Source organism: Canis lupus, chromosome 19, assembly GCF_048164855.1.
Source record: "Canis lupus baileyi chromosome 19, mCanLup2.hap1, whole genome shotgun sequence".
Taxonomy (NCBI): domain Eukaryota; kingdom Metazoa; phylum Chordata; class Mammalia; order Carnivora; family Canidae; genus Canis; species Canis lupus.
Window position 1 is genome coordinate 11,782,052 of NC_132856.1, and position 12,200 is coordinate 11,794,251.

At 39.6% G+C, this 12,200-nt stretch overlaps 1 pseudogene; it reads right to left on the reverse strand.

The window, feature by feature from the left end:
* Positions 1-4,799: 4,799 nt before the first annotated feature.
* Positions 4,800-6,399, reverse strand: LOC140611269 (RNA-splicing ligase RtcB homolog pseudogene; annotated as a pseudogene).
* Between the last annotated feature and the right edge of the window lie 5,801 nt (positions 6,400-12,200).

A 12,200-nucleotide genomic window follows, 5' to 3' on the forward strand; every position in this document is an offset into this window, starting at 1 on the left:
CTTTCTGGCTACCCACTTATTCTTTATCTCAAAATCTTTAATTTACATTTGTAAAGACTCTTTTTTTTTTTTTTCCAAATAAGGTAACATTTATAGATTCCAGAGATCAGGACTTGTTCTCTTTGAGGCCACCATTCAGTCCACTACACTATTCTTTTACTTGTAATCTTTCTGTGTATTTAAGGTATGTCTCTTTTAAATAATTCAGTTTAAAATATCTGACACTCTCCATCTTTTAATTTGCATGCTTGTTTACATTTAACAAAAATGCTGATTTATTTAGGTTTCAAACAACCATCCTCCTAGTTGTCTTCTATTTGTCCTACTCTTTTTTTCCCTCTTCTTTCTTACCTTCTGGATGGACAAAATATTTCTTATTATCTGTTGGATTTCCTTGCTAATCTCATGCATGTGCTTTTAAATAGCACAAAAAAATTGCACCCAGAATTTTAGTTGCAAAGGCATTTGGGAAATGTATCTTTCAGCTCTTCCACTCTTCTGTTCAGAAGAAGCATGCAAGGTCTTTGAGAGAGAAAGGCCAGTGTCTAGCACACATAGTGAGTTAACACAGCTGTGATACTTTCCCCACTTTTCTTTATCTTCATTATACAGCATGAATCACTCTATGTGTTCATAGGCTTTCCAGAACAAACATGGAGCTTGGAGGGAATGGGTAGATGAATATAAACATGGCAACTGAATCTGGCCATAAACATAAACATCCTGATACCTTTATATTTTCATAACATTTTAGTAGTTTGCTGAGTGGGCTAAACTGAAGAAATGATTTCATGGCTTCTGTCTTGATTTTGAAGGGCTGTCATAAATCTAATAAGGTGATTAATAAATGGGAATAGAGAATGAGAATCAGTAAAAGAAATCTGAAAAAAAAATTCAATCAGTTGGTGCTATCGGCAAAGGCTGATGGAAGGTGTAGAGAAAATACTTTTTTTTTTATTGCGTCTCTGATTAGTTCTGCCTGCATTGTGGGGAGAAACATATCCCTGCAATTTGGAATTACACGTACTTTTAGTTTGGGTATAAAGCAAATGAGAATGTAATAAAGCAAGGAGGGGCAGAATTAGATACAGGTTTGGGTCTATTCCAAGTCAGTTTGGCACAGAAATTACAGCCTGAAATGGAATGTCTCATTATGATTCCTCATGTGCTAGCATACAGAGGCTGAATAGATAATTTGCCTTAAAATACAATCCAGAATGGGAGTGAAAGTGGGGACAGTTGCTGCTACCCAGAGAGCAAACAGGCTTCTGCAACAACCTAATGATCTATGTAAAATGGATTGAAGTGGCCCTTGCCAGCCTTGATGTTTGCTATGGTGAGTTTTAGTTAAGCAACCTTCATGATGGTGCACATTTACGTAGCCTTCCAGAGACAGTTGTTTGGAATAGTAAGCCAGGTGATTTCCCCCAGAATCAGGACACGGGTCTCTCTTTACCCTTACTTTGAACATTTGGGACAGATTTTCCAGAATTTAATGTTATTGGAAGGTCTCCTGGATTGGTCTTGTTGGTAGTAGTGATTTTATGTCCTCAACAGTTGTCACTATTTAGAAAGAAGGTGCTAGAAGTAGAAAGAGTTTATATGACATCTCCTGAAACACTAGTTTGAGAGATTCTGCTTTCTCAGCCAGGATACCTTCCCAGTATATTACTCCTATTCTCTACTCTCTGTTGAAGAGGCTACTTTTCAGAGGGGGCCAAATGACAAGCTTCTGGCCAAAAAACTCTAAGGATTCTTGGAGAAGGGTTTCTATTCCACAATAAAAAGACAAAGCTTCAGGAGAAGATCTGTAGCTTTTTTATTTTTACTGCTTAAAGTGTGGATGTAATGCCTGGAGATATGGCAGCCATTTTGTTAATGTGAGGATGAATATCATACATCAAGGTTGGGAGGCAATGTAGGAGAAGACAACTCAAGTTCTTCATATCATCCTTGATCAGCTACAATAGGCCACAACTGTCTGCCTACGGACTTTGTTTCTTAAGAAAAATAAATCCTGGGCAGCCCGGGTGGCTCAGCAGTTTAGCGCTGCCTTCAGCCCAGGGCCTGATCCTGGAAACCCAGGATCGAATCCCATGTCAGGCTCCCTGCATGGAGTCTGCTTCTCCCTCTGCTTGTGTCTCTGCCTCTCTCTCTCTCTCTCTCATGAATAAATTAATAATAAACAAAATCTTTAAAAATATTTTAAAAAATTTTTAAAAAAGAAAAATAAATCCCTAATGGTAGTTTTCTGTTTGTTGAATTTTTAATTCCCCCGCCCAGATTCTTCTTTTCTCATGTGGATACCCTTCAGTGACATAGCGCCTCATCCACTTCTCCCTAACACATCCTGCCTCCACTTGAACCCACTGATGAATACACTAATTAAAATTTTAATTTAATTTAATTTTAATTTGAAAATTTAAAAATTCAAAGCATTTTTGTGTGTCAGACCTATTTTATTTGTTATATGTAATCACTTAAAATACTGGGGGAAATTACAATGCATTTAAAATTAAGGAGTTTCCATGTGATCCCTAATATGACTGAAAAATTAGAAATTAGATTTTTAAAAATTTCAGTATATCATTTTCATGCATACACATGTGGAAGAATTATATAGTGAGCTCCTATACATTACATAAATTCAGCAGTTTTCATTTTGTTGTATTTACTTCATCACATAACTCTGTTTGTTAACCCTGGGATCTGAGATCATTTATTTGTGATTTCTAATAATTAGGTAAAATTCTGTGTTTATAACTATTAAGGAATCTTTGAGAAAGAATTGTGTGCAGCTCTGCCAATTTTCCTCCAGAGATACAGACTTGGAGATGTCTAGATGTGAGACTGCTAAGCTTAGGGAAGAACATTACTTCCCTATATTCTCAATTTACCTTTGGTTCAAGGGCCTTCTACACACAGGTTTTGTTTGTTTGTTTGTTTGTTTTGTTTTGTTTTGTTTTTGTTTTTGTTTTTGTTTTTTGCAGTTTTTGAAGTATAGCCTGTCCTGGGCAGGATCAGGAATAAGACATGGCTGGAAATACAGATTCTTTGGTTCTGTTTCAGTGCTTCCACCATCACATGGGAAAATTTTTAACCATAATATGGGTAAATGTGTACAATCTTACCAGGGCCAGTGGATCTGTTGTAGATCAAGTTTACCTCGACTGTCAGGTCTTTGTGGATATTGATTACCTTCATTAGTATAATTGATCTGATAAAATGTAAAGCAACAGATGAACAAATTAATATTTAAACTGCCTTCATTGTTGAAGAACTGAGGATAGATGTGACACTTCTCTCCTGTCATGACAATTGAGGGGAATTCTTGCTGACCTGTCTTTGTTTTTTACTTTCAAGTTTCTCCCCAAGAAGAATGAGGAAATGATCTGTGTGTAATTGTAGGATTCAATAATATTTATATTCCAATTCTTATAATGTCGGAAGCTTTAGTCTGGAATCTTTTGTTCAAAATAAGTGCACATATACCCCAGTGGGTCATACAAGTCATTCTTAATGTGGAATCAGAGTCTTCAGTTGGAAAATGGGAACATGGGAAGTATTAAGGAATCTTTGAGAAAGATTCATGCACAACTCTGCCAAGTTCCCTTTGGAGAGATAGATATGGATTCATCCAGATAGGAAATCCTTATACTTTGTTTTGACCTATTCTAAATTTCTTCCATTTAAGAGAGAATGAGCAGAAAGCCAATGATATCAGAATGAGATGATTCAGTAAGTCAGGTTAGTGGGACCAACAATTTCAATTTTCCTGAGATTGGAGGGTTTTCCAGGAAGCTGGATTTTATGTGCTAAAACCAGCAAAATCCCAGGAAAAACCAGAATGGCCAGTCACTGTCAAATGAGAAAACTGTATAAAAATGGGTGGTTTCTAAAATCTTCTCTATAATGGGTTCTTACTCTGAGCAAGAGGTTCCCAGAAGCCAAGATAGCTGACCTTAACTTTTTTTTTTTTTAAACAACATATGCAACTTTATTAGATTTTTCTATTTTACTGGCTGTTTGGACTCAACAAAGGCCTTAGGAAACCTGTAACTTTAACATCTTCAGGTGTCATAGTACAGAACACAAAATGTGATTAGATGGCACAAGAGCAGTCAGCCTGTGCAACTGTTAACATCACAGCTGTGGTCATTGCATGTTTTTATAATTCAATCATAAACATAAAAATATTCAGTATCATGTGCAGGTTCTCTGTTCCTGCTGTGCAAGACATCATCCAAAAACAAATCAGTTTATCAGATGAGGCCTATGAAAGGCCTAAGTCTATGAAAAACTGCTCTCTTTTGGGCCCCTATTTCTACACCTCCATACACATTCCCTCTTCAACGTGTCCCATTGTCCTTTCCTCTAGTGTCTGGATAGGACTTTGTGGCTACTTTCCAAGTGAGAGTGGTGTTTAGGGTTTTGCTGGGTTCAGGGGAAGAGGGTGGATGGATGGATGAATGGACAAACTGACAAAAAGAGGAGGGAAAGAAAACATTTCAAAACCTTCTTATTTAATAGAAAGCTCTCCATGATACCTCAGAATATAAACAGAGCTTGGTGTAAAGAATCTCACTGTGATGACTAAGGCTTCTATAAGGAGTTAGGCAGTATCTTGATCTATCCCTACCCCCTAACAGATTTTCCTAAAACACATGGGACAGAGAGGAAGTACATACATCCCTTTCCAAATGAGGGCAATGTTACTCTTCCCAAAAAATAATGTTACACCACTGGCTCCTGAAGGCAGCAGCTGCCTGCCAGCCACTTTGGAATGGGCAGTTACAGCTGTGCACTTTGGAACCTGTCGGGTCTTGAGTTTGATGTCTGAGGAGTTTCAGTCCACCTCCATCCCATGAGGGTCATTGGAGTTTGGTGGCTGCAGTCAGCATTCTATCCTTTGATCACAGCAATTGGTCTCAGTTATTGGCCCTCTTGCTGATTCCAGCATCATAGCAGGTGTTCACCACATCCGTCACATTCTTATAGGACTCAGGAGCCTCTTCCATAACCAGTTTGGGTGAGGCAACTTGGATTGTGATTTCCATATCTGCCAGTTTGTCCAAGATATCCTGGAAATCTAAATTACAATGAGATTTTGCTCAGGACAATACATGGCCTAATCCATGGCAAGTTGTCCCAAAGGTCTCTATCATGCCCTGCTCCGTGCCAGTAAGAATGCAACTGCAGGTGCCCATGGTGCCATCAATGAGTTGGTAATCCACAGCAATGAGGGGATGGTGAGGAGAGAAAGCTCAAGTGGATCCCTTCCTGTGTACCAACACTGTCCGTTCCTTTCCGTCCACAACATGCTGTTCTACTTTGGCAATATTGTGAGAAACGTTGTAGATCACACGTAGGTCCAAGTCATCAGGGGTTGTTTTGAAGACCTTGGCAAAGGCCTGATGGATTAGGAAGGTCATGGAAGAGTGGTTGACCCAGGCATAGTTCCCAGCAGCTGCCATCCCCTGCAGGTAGTCCTGACCCTCTGGGGAAGCAATCCAAGCACAAGCCAGTTAACTGATGGTTGTTGACTATAATCTTGTCTCTTTTCATGGCTTTTTCCATAGCTACCAGTGTGGCTACTTGGTGGCCCAAGCCTCTGCTTCCAATGTGGATCATCACATATACTTGTCCCTTATGGTCGATGCCCATTTTCTTAGCAGCATACTCATTGAAAATCTCATCCACAACTTGGATTTCTGCATAGTGGTTGCCTGCTCCCAGGGTCCCTAACTGAGGAAGGCCTCTTTTCTTAGCCTTCGCAGAGACCTTATTGGGGTTGGCCTGCAACATCCTGCCGTACTCCTCATAGTGCTCCTTGTTCTCAGCCCAGGCATAGCCTTCCCTCAGGGACCAACCCACACCCATCTCCAAGGCCTCATCCAAGTATTTGGCACTCATGGGGATGACACCTTTTGAACTCACTCCGACAGGAATATAGTCAAACATAGCTTGGGCAAGCTGCTCCTTCACAGGCTAGACATCGCTTTCATCCAAATAGGTTCTTAGCAAGCGGACACCACAGTTGATGTCAAATCTGACACCACCCGGGGATACCACTGCATCGGGGTCTTTCATATCAAAGGCTGCCATATTCCCAATAGCAAACCCATAATCTGAATGGACATCAGGAAGCCCAAAAGATCTATGAACAATCCCAGGCAGGGCTGCCACATTGCCAATTTGTTTCCTGGCTGGTAGGAAGCCACCGACACCACCACCTTGACAGGCATTTCTTAATTCCTCAAACATTAATTTTTCCAAAGCGTCATTCACATAGAAAATGCCTTCCACCTGCATGTTGGGTATGAAGCCCTTCTTGATTCTTCAGCAGTTTTTATTGATCTTTTCCAAGAACTGTAGTTCATCATTATACCTGTGACTCATGGCAGCGACAACAGTGATGAAAGCTCCCCTGACCTTAACTTTTTGTCATTACCAGATAGAAGCACAAGATTCATGTTTCTAAGTGGGGACTTAGCAGAACATTAGGCTAATGAAACCAAGTTCTGAATCTTAGGAAGGAGCAAAGTGGTATCTCTTCCATGAAGAAAAGCTGTAGCTTTGACTCTTCATGGATTCTTGATCCACGAGGATGGAAATAAGACTGGTGCAATTGACTTAATTAGCTCTATAACTCCTTAGTTTTGTCCTCCTGAAATGGGAATAGAGCCACCTAACAAAATTGCTGATCTGAGAAAATGATTATACAATGGAGTTTTGCTAACTCTGGTGTTATTAGAGGAGTGTGGCTCATCACATAGGCTAAGCAGCACACTAATCAGGTCATTTTTAGACATATAGTAGGAAGATTAGGATCTTAGTTGAGATTATAGTGTGCATATTTTGTATGTAGCCATAAAGGTACTTGTCATCCTTGATACATGAAGCACCATCATCATTCGTCCATGCACACCATTCTTTATGTTTAATAATATAATGAGCACTTGCTAACCTATATGTCACCTAAGAATTCACCATTACCAATAATTCACTTCTGTGGCCTTCTTCCTTATCTTGTTCCCCTGTTTTCCCCTAGAGGTAATCATGATCCTGAATTTTGTAAATTGTCTTCTAGAACTTAATTTTTTCACTCAATATTATGTTATTAATATCTATCAAAGTAATTTTGTGGATTTTATTGCTGCTTAATATTCCATTGTACAACTATGCTGTGGTTTGTTTGTCCTTTTTTCTGCCAGCGGACACTGCAGTATTTCCAGGTTTTTGTAACTGCAAACAGAACTCCTATAAACATCCTCTACATGTCTCCTGGGGCACCTGCAGAAAAATGCTTTTTGAGTCATTATGGGGTAGTAGAGCTTCCGGGTGATAAGGAACATAGATATTCAGCTTTATCAAATGGAAATTGTTTGTCCATGTGGTTGTACAATTAACATTCAAATCAGCATTATATGAGATCTCTTTTACTCTCACATTTTTTCTGGCATTGCTAGTTGAATAGTGTGGGGTATAAAATGCTCTCTCACTGTGAGCTCAATTTGCTTTTTTCTGATTATTAATGAAATTGAACATCTCTTTCTATGTTTATTAGTCATGTGATTTCCTCTCCTGTGCAATGTCTGTTCTTTCCAATAGTGAGTTGTTTTTCTTTATCTTACTTACAGGATATACGTGTCATTTTATTTATATTTATGTGTATTTCACATAATATGCATGTGTGTACATTTATTCCTATTTCTAACATGAATCCTTTGTTGGGGTATGCATTGTAAATATCTTCTTGCAGATTATAGTTTTACCTCCATTTTCTTTCAAGAATCTTTTGGTTAACAGTAGTCTTAATTTTAATATAATAAAAAAACATCAATTGTTTCTTTATGGTTAGGCCTCTGTTCTTTTTTTTCTTTTTTAAGATTTTATTTATTTATTCATGAGAGACAGAGAGAGAGGCAGAGACATAGGCAGAGGGAGAAGCAGGCTACTCTCCGGGAGCCTGATGTGGGACTCCATCCCAAGACCCCAGGATCATGACCTGAGACAAAGGCAGACACTCAACCACTGAGCTACCCAGGTGTCCTTAAGCCTCTGTTCTTAAGAAACTGTTCCTTACATTCAAGGTTAGAAAGATATTTCCCTATATTTTCACATAAAGTCCTTTTTTACTTCTGACATTTATATCCTTAATCCATCTGGAATTGATTATGTTGTGTATAATATGAACAAATGTTTCAGTTTTATTCCATAGACAATGCTTTTTTCATCTCTTTGGAAAAGACCCATGTCTTTCATTTCTAGGCTCTCATTCGGCACATTTGGAAGTATGGTCTCTCAGTTTGGTAGTGTGTGCTGGGGACAAGTGGGAGGCTGGTGCTGTGGTAGGTGGGATGGTTCATCATTCCTAATTCCTAGTATCCCTGCAAGTCCTAATCCCTGGCATCTGTGTTTCTGTCAAAACTATACTGTCAGGGAGAGACACCTGAGTGGCTCAGCAGTTGAGCATCTGCATTCCGCTCAGTGCGTGATCCCCGGTTCCGGGATCCAGTCTCGGATCGGGCTCTCTGCAAGTTGCCTGCTTCTCCCTCTGCCTATGTCTCTGACTCTCTCTGTGCTTCTCATGAATAAATAAATAAATAAATAAATAAATAAATAAATAAATAAATAAACTGAAAAAAATAAAAACTATACTGTGGAGGGAGGGAGTTAAAAATAAATCAGTATCAGGTACCTGGGTGGCTCAGTGGTTGAGCCACACAGACAGAGGCAGAAATATAGGCAGAGGGAGGAGCAGACTCCCCATGAGGATTCCAGGACCCTGGGATCACGACCTGAGCCAAAGGCAGACACTCAACCTCTGAACCATGCAGGTGCCCTTAAGAGTATTTTTCTACAACATTCTTCTGAATCACTTTTAAAACTGCTTAATAGTCTCTCTTATTGTAATTATTATCAATTGTTCATACATTTATCCCATAAAAATATTATTTCATTCTGGTTAGGGATTTATTTTGTTATGGTGATTATAATTGTTATGTTGGGGTGAAAAGAAAGCATACTTTAGGCATTGAAATTTAGTGTTTAATAGTACTGGTTCCAGAGTCAGTGAAACTTGGGTTCAAATCTCAGTTTTGTCATTTACCAATTGCATGATTTTAGGGAAATTATTCTACTACTCTCTCTTTCCTTTTACTACACATTAACATGAAGATATCAACCCCTCCCACATAGAGCTGTTTTTAAGATTAAATGAGGTGAATATGAATTGCTTAACATGGTGTGAGCCTAAGTGCTAGAACTTTGTGCTAGCTCTATGCAAACAATGTCTGAGTAGTAGCAAGGGCAGCCCTGCCACCTTGGCTCAAGAACCAGTGTGATTTGCCTGACCTAATCTCTCTGGTAGTAAATGGCGACTGGGAGGATGACAGTCACCAAGATAGTCTTTGTCATTGTCCAGCTCAATAACCAGGTGCAGAGCTGGCTGGAAAGCCATGTTCAAAGGAGAAGGTAAAAAAAAAAAAAAAAAAAAAATGCCAGTTACTCTAACAATTACTCTAACAATGGATGTTGCTACTAGATGGCTAGCTGACTCAAAGTTAGAATAATTTCTCCCTCGGATTTCCTTTTATTGTAGCAAATAGGTCCCTGCAGTTGTGAGGCAAAAACAATTTCTTAGCTATGGAACCAGGCGTGTACACAGCTGGGGATTTGCCTGCTTGGATGTCCATATCCTCTTGGAGCCCACAGGAACATAAAACATAAAGTAACGGCAAGCAAAATAAAGAGTCAGCATGTCCAAATTTTCTAAGTAGAAGAGGGGGGGCAGTGGAGGAAAAGAAATAATGCAGTGACAGTGAAAGAAGTGTAGATTCGGGTTGGAGTGTTCTACAGTATATCTGGTTGCACATCCTGAAGAGGTCATCTCTGGATAGAAGTGCAGCATCCGCAAAATGCTTGGCACCTTATCTAGAATGCAAACTTCTTGAGGACAGAAGATTTGGCTTCTTACACTATGTCCCTAGGAATTTAGAGCAGTGCCCAGTATATAACAGGTGCTCAAATTATTTTTTGATTAAATGTTCTAGCACTGCCTATTATAACTCACAAGAGACAATGAAGAGAAAAGAATTGCTTTTCTGAACCAAATTCAGATCAGCAAGGAAGGAAGGCCTGGTGAAGAGGACAGGGGAAAGTGTTAATATCATCTGAGTTCCTGAGCCAGGGGATGGTAGCCTGCCCATAGCCAAATGAGCAGATGAGTCTTGGGAGAAATAGATTTCAAAATGTCAGAATATGGTAATGAGCCCAAGATCAGAAATAGGATGGGCAGACCCAAGAGCAGGAGAAGACACTTAGAATTCTGAATCTCTGGTCATGATCTCAGGAAAGGAGAAAAAAATGATTTAAAGAGACAAATGTGGGTGTACAGAAAACTTTCCATTGAGTTGGTTTGCAACAAATTTATGCAAAAGGTGGAAGGTGAGCAAATGAGCAAATGCAAACTACCACAAAACAGTAACTTATAAGAGTAGTGTTTGAAGCCTAAAGTCCAGAATGAGTGGTGTGCAAAATTAATTAGAGCCAATAAAAGTATCTTTTGCTTTGTTTTAACCTTCTGTCTGTGCAAAACCAGAACATGGGAATAGTAGTATCATCACTTAGATTTGACCAGTGGTTCTCAAAGTATGTTCTTTGGACCACCAGCACCAGCATCACCTGGAAAAGTGTTGCAAATATAAATTACCAGCTCCCACCCTGGACTACAGAGTTAAAACTTGGGCAGGGGTGAGGGAATGGCTCAGCATTGTGTGTTTCAGTAAAGCCACCAGGGAATTCTGATGCTCACTAAATCTCAAGACACACTAGACTAGAACATTAATCCTCCACTCTACACATGGGAAGCTTGTGGAGAAAAAATAATGACCAAGCTTTACCCTAGACCAATTAAAATGGCCTCTCTGTGGTGGGCTCTGGCCATGGATATATTTTAAAGCCTCTTGGTGAAGTGAATGTACAATCAGAGTTGAGAACCAAACTCCAGTTCAGATACCAGATAACCATCATATCCCCAAGGAGTTTATTAGAAATGCAGAGCCCTAGGCCCTCCTGCTGAATGAGAATCTACAGTTTTAAAAAGATCCCCAGGTGGTTGATAGGCACATTAATGTTGGGGAAGCATTATATTAGACAAAGGAAAGAAATCAGAATTTGTATCTTGCCTCCACTTTATTGATTTACTAATTTCTTTTAAAGAGGTAAAAAAAAAAAAGACAAAAAAAAAAAGGATAAACACATTGACACATGAGACATGATGCTTAGTAAAGGTTTGGGGTCAGAGAAAGGCAGACGCCAGGAAGACCTTGTGAGAGAGAAACAGGTATTCTGTAAGCCTTGAGTGCTTGAATTGCCCATATACCACTTTCAACCATACTTGGGTGGGGACACCTGGGTGGCTCAGTGATTGAGCGTCTGCCTTTGGCTCAGGGCGTGGTCCAGGAGTTTTGAGATGGAGTCCCACATCAGGTTCCCTGCATGGAGCTTGCTTCTCCCTCTGCCTGTGTCTCTGCCTCTCTCTCTGTGTCTCTCATGAATAAAAAACAAACAAAAACAAAAAAAACAATACTTGGGTTATTCATTACCCAGCAAAATAGCCCAACAAAATAAATACATTAGGACAAAATCCGGTTGGCAACCACTGCGTAATCCCAGGGTGTGGTGATGAGTTTGGGAGTGTAAAGATATCAGAATTATTCCATAGGTTCCAAGGTGTGCCCTGTCCTCCCCTCTCACCTGGAGGACTTCTGCGGAATGGGAGTGTGCCCAGAGTCTGGAGATGGTGCAACATGGCCAGAACTTCAAATGAGGAAGACCTTAGGAATAAGTTAAGAACTTGATTTGATTCTGTGGTAGGATTGCAGGGAAGATGATCAAGCCAGTGTCTTATTTCTTAATACTGAGGAAAAAAGACAGCCTTAGAAGCCATTCATGGTTCATGAAGTAATAGGATTATTGGTCTGTCTTAGGTTTTGTGATAGTCAGAGAAACAGTGTGAACGTAGGTGTGTTGATGTGTTGATTTTCCTAAGACATGACAAATGTCCTTTGCTTTGGTTCATTTCTTATTATTTTTTATTAGGCACAAGAAAATAACACAGGGTGATTGTTCCTGCTGTTTTGGCGGCTTTCTCATTAGAGCAATAGCCATACCTATAGCTACCTAATGCTGATTAA